The sequence below is a fragment of the Camelina sativa genome, chromosome 15, assembly GCF_030686135.1.
Source record: "Camelina sativa cultivar CO46 ecotype springtype chromosome 15, ASM3068613v1".
Lineage (NCBI taxonomy): Eukaryota > Viridiplantae > Streptophyta > Magnoliopsida > Brassicales > Brassicaceae > Camelina > Camelina sativa.
The window spans coordinates 16952941-16960592 of NC_141894.1; the positions used below are offsets into that span (position 1 = coordinate 16952941).

Consider the following 7652-nt stretch of genomic DNA (forward strand, 5'->3'; position numbering starts at 1 on the left):
CAAATATATTCTTGAGTCATATCTACTGTTGGATCGACCTGCTATGCCACTTTTTTTTATTTTGTTAGATTATATGCGATGCTCTAACATGATAAGAATTTCCGTTTTAGCACAATGTGCTAGTTATGGTAGACAAGATGACTGTCGGGAGTGGCAATCTCCTCATAATGTCTAACATATTCTCGTCGTACACTGATACACTCGCATCTAATAGATGCTTGTACATATAGCTCTAGTTTGATCCAAAAAAAAAAAAAAACATGGTTGTACATATCTGCTTTGAATGCATTTTGACGAGATTCTTTTATGTTCATATATAATTAAAATTTTGGCATATGAATATGAATGTTTAAACGCTTCCTAGAAGGTATAATTTTGGCATTTGAATTTGACTTGTCAATCGTTTGAATGCCTCCCAAAAGTAATGTAAATTATGTATTTGAGTTTTCTAACATCATATGTGGTTTAGCTATCTAATATATCAATCAAAAATTATAGAACAACGAGGTTTTGTTCAAACGAGGTCTACTCTATAAATCATATGTCTCAACGAAGAAGACACACCAATAGCCCCGAAAAAAAATTTCTTGGCATATTTTACGCTCTTTGAAGTGATTTTGTCTCCCACTACGAATCCAAGAAAGCTTCTTCTTTTTTTCTTTTCCCCCACAGCATAGATAATACTTTTTGTTAATACCAAGAAGGTTGTGTAGAGATTATTGTGGATTTTGTTACTTTTTTTAGTGGCGTTCATGGATTTTGCCATTTTGGCTAAAATTTTATAGATTTGCCATTTTTCAAGTTTTTTAAACACAATTTTACATATTATGTTTGAGTTTTTTTAGTTCTATTTTTTTTTGTAGGGTTTAGTATTTGTTATGAAGTATGTTTTTTTAGAGTTTCTTACCCGGGAAAGATTTATAGGAATAGCATTTGCGGGATATGGGACTTTCCAAATCCCTTTTTGTATTTGCCACTTATTGCCTGTCGAAAAGACACATTTATTCTTCCAAACGTAACGCGTTTCTATGTTCTTAAAATTAATTGATTTATTGGGAAAATCATTTCAAAAGTAAAGAAAAATAATAATGGGTTTTATTGTTTCTGATAAGATGCAACAGCACGAGTCGTGGTGAAAATTTATGAGATGAAAGCATACGCTTTTGGTTTTTGTCGTTTTCAAAGAAGAGACACAGGTGATAGTAATTTTTGGGATTTAATTCTCTGGTGCCTTTATACCAGAAATTCTTTTCTGCATCACCTCTACTTATTCTCAATACCCCTTCTTTAATGAAATGACGAAACTACCCTCTAACAATTTTGAAAAGAAAACTGAACGTATAACTAGGTACAACTGAATCCAGTTGTACCCATCACACCCTAGTTGTACTCTAGTTATACCTCGCATAGTGGGATTCGAACTCTGGGCGCGCGGGTGCGCATGGAACTCGCAACCACTGAGCTATTGTGTTTTTCGTTGAACATTTACCGATTTAGTTATATTTAATCTTTAACAATCTTAATATTGTCTTTTTACTATTGAGGGGTTTATGAGAAATTGTTTTGATGAATAGGGGTATTAGAGATTACTGTCCTTTTTGATAAAGAACTCTCGTCCCCAGATTTGAAGCTCCATCGCAGTTTACAATTTTCCCCCCGGATTGTGCACATCAATTGTGGACAACGGCTTCGCCGACCAATTGAATCCTTCCTTTTCATCTTCTCCGGTGGAGGTACATACTAAAGTTATGGGATCCAGGGGTTATTCTGTATTATTAGCTCTCCAGCGGCTAATTCACCCATTGTTTAGGTGGTCTCCCTCTGCAATGAGTTCAATTTAAGATGATGCCCCTGCACCAGGTTCGCCACTTTCTCCTAACCCTGTTCCTCTTGCAGATATTATGCATCTGCTTCACCGTCGGTTACATCTGCTTTGTTACTATTACGTTTTTAATAGGATGTTAGTCGGTCTACTGATTGCTCGAGGAGATAAATAAACGTAGAAAATGTGTTAGTAGTCATTTAGGTTCCCTTCTTCTGCTGCTTTTAGGGTATATTTTTTTTGCTTAATCCGCTGTTCAGTTAGGGTATAGTTTTCTTTCTTACTCCGCTGTTCAGATGTCAACTGGACAGTTCACTTCGCTCTATTACTCCAACACATGATTAAACATAGAAAATGTGTTAGTAGTCATTTGGGTTCCCTTCTTCTGCTGCTTTTAGGGTATAGTTTTCTCTAGTACTCCGTTGTTCAGATGTAAACTGGACAGTTAACTTCTATCTATTATGGTCAGGGTTCCATGCGTTACTTGTTCTTCAAAGTTTTTTTTTAAACATAGAAAATGTGTTAGTAGTCATTTAGGTTCCCTTCTTCTGCTGCTTTGAGTGTATAGTTTTCTTGCTTACTCCGCTGCTCAGATGTAAACTGGACAGTTAACTTCAATCTATTATGATCAGGGTTCCATACCTTTACTTGTCCTTCAAAGTTTTTTTAAACATAGAAAATGTGTTAGTAGTCATTTTGGGTTCCCTTCTTCTGCTGCTTTTAGGGTATAGTTTTCTTGCTTACTCCGCTGCTCAGATGTAAACTGGACAGTTAACTTCTATCTATTATGGTGTATACAAACGTTTACTTCTCCTTCAAAGTTTTTTTGGGAAAAAAAACAAACCTAAAAAAAGTACTTTACAATTGGGTCATTTTGGTTCTTTTATTATGCTCCTTTTAGGGTATAGTTTTCTTCTGCTCCTTTTAGGGAATGTTCTTACTTGTACTGTCCACCTGTATTTGCTATATGTTGTTTCACCTTCCTTTACACATTTCACAGCTAATTTAGCGTACACTTACTTGTAGGTGTCCTGTCGGACAGAATATTTGCAACCGACTGTTATCCCAGCCACGCAGTTCGTATAAACTCTTACTCTAAGCCAGCGTACTTGTTTGACATTTTACAGATACTCCATGGTGTGCCTGAGCTGGACAAATTACTGGTGTCTCCGCTAGGATGCCTTTTCTCTTTGCGTGTTCATGAAAGTTCTTTGTCTGGCCAGTTGGTTCACCAGATGTTGTGTAGGCAGCTCGATACCTCTAACCCTCAAGAACTTCGGTTTGTATTTGGGGGCCATCCTTTAAGGTTTTCGCTCTCTGAATTCCATGAAGTGACTGGATTTTCATGTTCACCTTTCCCTTGGAAAGCCAACTATCTGCTCCAACAACGCATGCTGACGGTAGTTCACCATATTGGTATACGTTAATTGGCGGTGCCCTCGGGTCTGCAGCTATTGCAAACCTTCTCAACCGTTTAAAAGGAGAGCCAACTATGCCTGCCTGGCGTAAATTTAGACTTGCTCTAATTGTCATTGTAGAAGGGATACTGATTTGTCGGACATAACCTGTGAAACCATCTATCGAAGTGGTGGAAATGGTAAAGGATGTTGAATTTTTTCTTGCCTACCCTTAGGGCCGCCACTCATTCCAACACATGCTCTGTACGGTTAAGGTTGGGAGCTATATTGAAGATACAGTGTCCCTGCTTGGGAAGCTAAAGCAATCATCTTTGGCCGTACATGGCTTCCCTCTCGCGCTTCAGTTCTTCTTCTTCAAGTACATCCCAACGCTCCGAAAATGTGTACCACACGCTGAAGAGCAGTTTACATTCATTGACCGAACCATTAGTTTTCTTCCTAAATGTAAATCATACCATACAGCAAACATTCTACGTGTTGAGAAAGATCCACATGTACGGTTACCTTCCCGTATACATTTTTCAGTTTATTCCTAGTTCTTATCTTTAGTCTATTCCCCTACCATTTATCCAGCTTCTCGTTCTACCTCCTAATAAGCCTGCCGCTACATTTGAAACTCAAACCGAAGGGGATCCAAAGGTTAAACACCTTGAGAGACTTCTTTTCTCAGATTTTGCGTTCACTGAATCCTCCTGGTCTGGTGGTGACGCATCTCTGCCTTCTTTACACTCTATTAGGAAGCGTAAACCTGTTTGCTGCAGTTCATAAAGTTCAAGTTCCAGAGCTGAGAATTTGCCACCAAAACAAACAAAAAAAACCAAATCTGCTTCTCTCGACACAAGAAATGCTGTAGATACTCTTCTCGCTGATAAACTTGAACTTTTTAAGGAATCGCTACTACTCCAGGTATGTCATCTCTTACAGCGCACTGAAGGCAACGTAACGACCCTCCTCCCAGTATGAACATTACGACTGACACTTCCGACCCTGCATTTCTTTCTCCCATTTTGGTTTCAAGTCCTGGACCGGCTGTTGTCCGTCAGCAATCAATGTCGGCATGTTCTAACAGCCAGAATACATGCACCTACATTCCACCTCAACAATCAGCTTCTGTAGAACATTTCCTGGCCGATACAGATATTGTCTTCTCCAATACTGCCACACCTGGTTCGATAAGCCTTCATGTATGTCCTGATTGTACGTCCTTTCCTTCCACAAATGCGGACCTCTCTCTTAAGGTTAGCGCTTTCTGTTCGTTCCTCCAACTCTATGTTTATATTCAATTTCCATCTGTTGCTAAGAAAAAGAAATTTTCCTATAGTCTACTACCAAGAAAATCCGTCGCCGTTTATCCCTGTTGCACGAAGCAACGCTTGTGCCCAGAAGCTCTTCGCAAGGCCCGATCCAAGCTTGCGCACGCCTTTCTTGTACCTGATCATGTCGACGTCTCTATTGTAACTTTGCACTTCTCTACATCAACAGCTTCATCACCAACTGTACAGATTATGCTTCTAGATGGCACTTACAATTCGCCATCGCATATTGTCTCTGCAATCCTATAAACCATACTTTCCCAAAATTTTCTTCATGTGCCCTGTTTGTGAGGGGTAAATTTTTTTTCATATAGATACTTTAGCTTTTTCACTTCATCTTCTCTATTCAACATGTATTTGTATTCAAAGAATTGTCATTACCCGGTTTAGTGCCTTTTCTGTCTTAGAATTGAACTATGCACACTTCCTATCTAATGCTAAGCCATCATTACGTTTTTACCCTTTAATATCTCCTCTTTTACACGCTAACATCTTCTCGCTTTCGCCATCAACTTGACAACCCTAAATGTCGCTTACGCCCAACCACCACCTTTTTATAATAAAAACCACAGACTGTTATACACTACTTCACACATCTTCATAGTTCCCCACAACAACATCCATGGAAAAACTTGATACTAGTCTTGCTCTGGAAATTGCTTCACTCGTTGGTGAGAAGACATTCAAGAATCTTGCCGGTATGCTTTCAGCTTGCAAATTGTACCGCTCTATTGCCATTCATCCAGAAGTCCTTCGTCATGCCTCTCTTGAACACTTATTTCAAAATCTAGAACTTATTAATGTTAGTTTGAGTTACAGACCTTTTTTCTGCCGTTGCGTAGCTACTAACAATCCCACCGCAGTATACCTAGAAAGCATTAGGCTTGCTGCTAAGGAAGGACATGCAGAAATAGCTCTAGGTATGTTATACAACATTGGTCACACTGCTCCTTATGCTTCGTTTACCAGAGGGTTATTACAACTTTTCCTTGGGTTCTATGATGAATCCATGTCGACAATAGAATCAATTGTTAATTCGGTTGGTTCTTTTGCTGAAGCTGATGGTTTTGGTAGTACAGTGTTTCGGTAGATAATGCAAATTGGTCTGGCTAAGGTACGTTCTCACGCAAACACTTGGAAGTATCTACACATTCCTGACTGCGTCGGTCGCACTTGCCACATTGACAGTCGTTGTAATTGTTGCTTCTTCTACTGGTTTTGTGTTATGTGGTTACTACTGTGCTAATATATGTTTCCGTGTAAGTCTCGTTATCGACAAACTGTGTTATTTACTATTACCCACTTGGTTTTGATTACTGTTTTAACTACTACCCTACATCAAGTTCTCTTTCCAACTGTTTTGTAAACTACGCGGCATCTATTTAACTTTCCTACTCCCCTTGCCATATCTGCATACTAGTCATTTACCGAGTTGTATACTCACTTATCAGTTCTCTCTTACTTACCTTTTGCCTTTTCATATTGTATTGTCACCTCAGTTCTTGCTTAAAACAAAACGCAAACTGTCAGTTTGACAAACAACTTTTCCCACTGTAGTGTTTTCGTACAGCTGCTCAAGTGTTCCTTTGACCAACTTTGCAATTACCCACCACATTTGTCATTTAGTTAGCATCTCTTCTTTCAGTATGTTCCTGCTGCTATATAAATACACGCCTTCATAATACATAAAGCCACTACAACAAACACATCATCCCTATAACAATGAATACCTTCCCCCAACCTTTCCAACTTCTCCAACTGGATATTGTCAGCCGTCTAGGCCGCTATGGTTTCTGACAACTAGGCCCTTTGATAGCTGCAGGTCCACAAACTATGGCTCTTGCTTTTGATTACAGTGTCCTACATGAGGTGGATATCGATGAGTTTATCTTTGTCAGCCCACTGGCTAATGAGGATTCTCCATTCAGGAGCTTCTTGCTACGTTGTTTGGAATCTGATAACCATACTGCTCAGTATGTCGAAGGCTTACAGCTTGCTGTTCAAGAAGGACCGTCGCAATGGTGTATTGAGTTGCTCGGCGAATCTGGTGTACACATCCTCTACGCTTGGTTCGCTCTTGGCATCTTTCTCGTTAACTGTGGTTCCTTTGACCAAGATATGACAGTCATGGACTCTTTCTTCAACCGGGTGCCCATCTCTGAGGAAACAATTGGGATAGCTGAAATGGTTATATCACAAGTGCGGGATATGGACTTTCCTAGGATATGTTGGTATGACCATACTTTCGTTTTTGGAGGTCTTCCTCATTGTTTTATAAACAATTACACTGTCCAATATCTGTGAAAAAAATGTTTCGTCTACAACTACGCAAGGCTCTTTCAAGACCTATGCTAACTACTATCGGCCGTCTATGTTTCTAATTGTTAAAATAAATGTATGTTGTCAAATGTCTAATATATTGCAGTTGTCTTCCCCCAATGGGTTTGATTCTGGGATTCACAAATTAACATAAAGCATCATTCTTCATTAGCATTTAGCACATACACCATTAGTTCTACATCAGCAGCCTTAAAATATTATATACCAGGATTCTACATAAGAGAATCATAATCGTCCTTGCGAATACATAAAACAGAAACACTTACAAAAGTGCTACGTACATTCCCTGCACCTTCTTTATCCAGCTTGGTTAGTGGCAGCTCCTTTCATCTTAAACCTGGTTCACTATAAAAAAGGTACTTGTAATACGTAGCTTCTCCAAAAAACTTAATACAACCGTCATTGCTGTTGAACGTGTCTCCATTATGATGCATATAGTTTCCAAAAAACCAACTCCCACCAAAAAACAGACTACCGCACCTCATTCTCTCGGCTTTTGCGGCACCTGTCAACTCATTTATATTGCGTGCTGTTAAACATACTCCAATCTTTTGAGGGACAACCAACCATTTACTATTTAAGCACGACGATGTATACCTTACACAGGGATGTTAGAGCAAGTAGCTCTGCTATGTCCTGTTTCAAGGAAAATTGAACACCTGTTAGGTCCCCTTTTCTTCTTCCTCGCTGCTGGGACTTGCATCGAAGACAACAACTATTCAGCGGGGTATATAGAAATAGTACTCTGGTAATGAAAAC

General features: G+C 39.2%; 1 pseudogene; it reads left to right on the forward strand.

Annotated features, from left to right (window-relative positions):
• The first annotated feature begins 3057 nt into the window (after positions 1-3057).
• Positions 3058-4008, forward strand: LOC147926753 (uncharacterized; annotated as a pseudogene).
• Positions 4009-7652: the final 3644 nt, after the last annotated feature.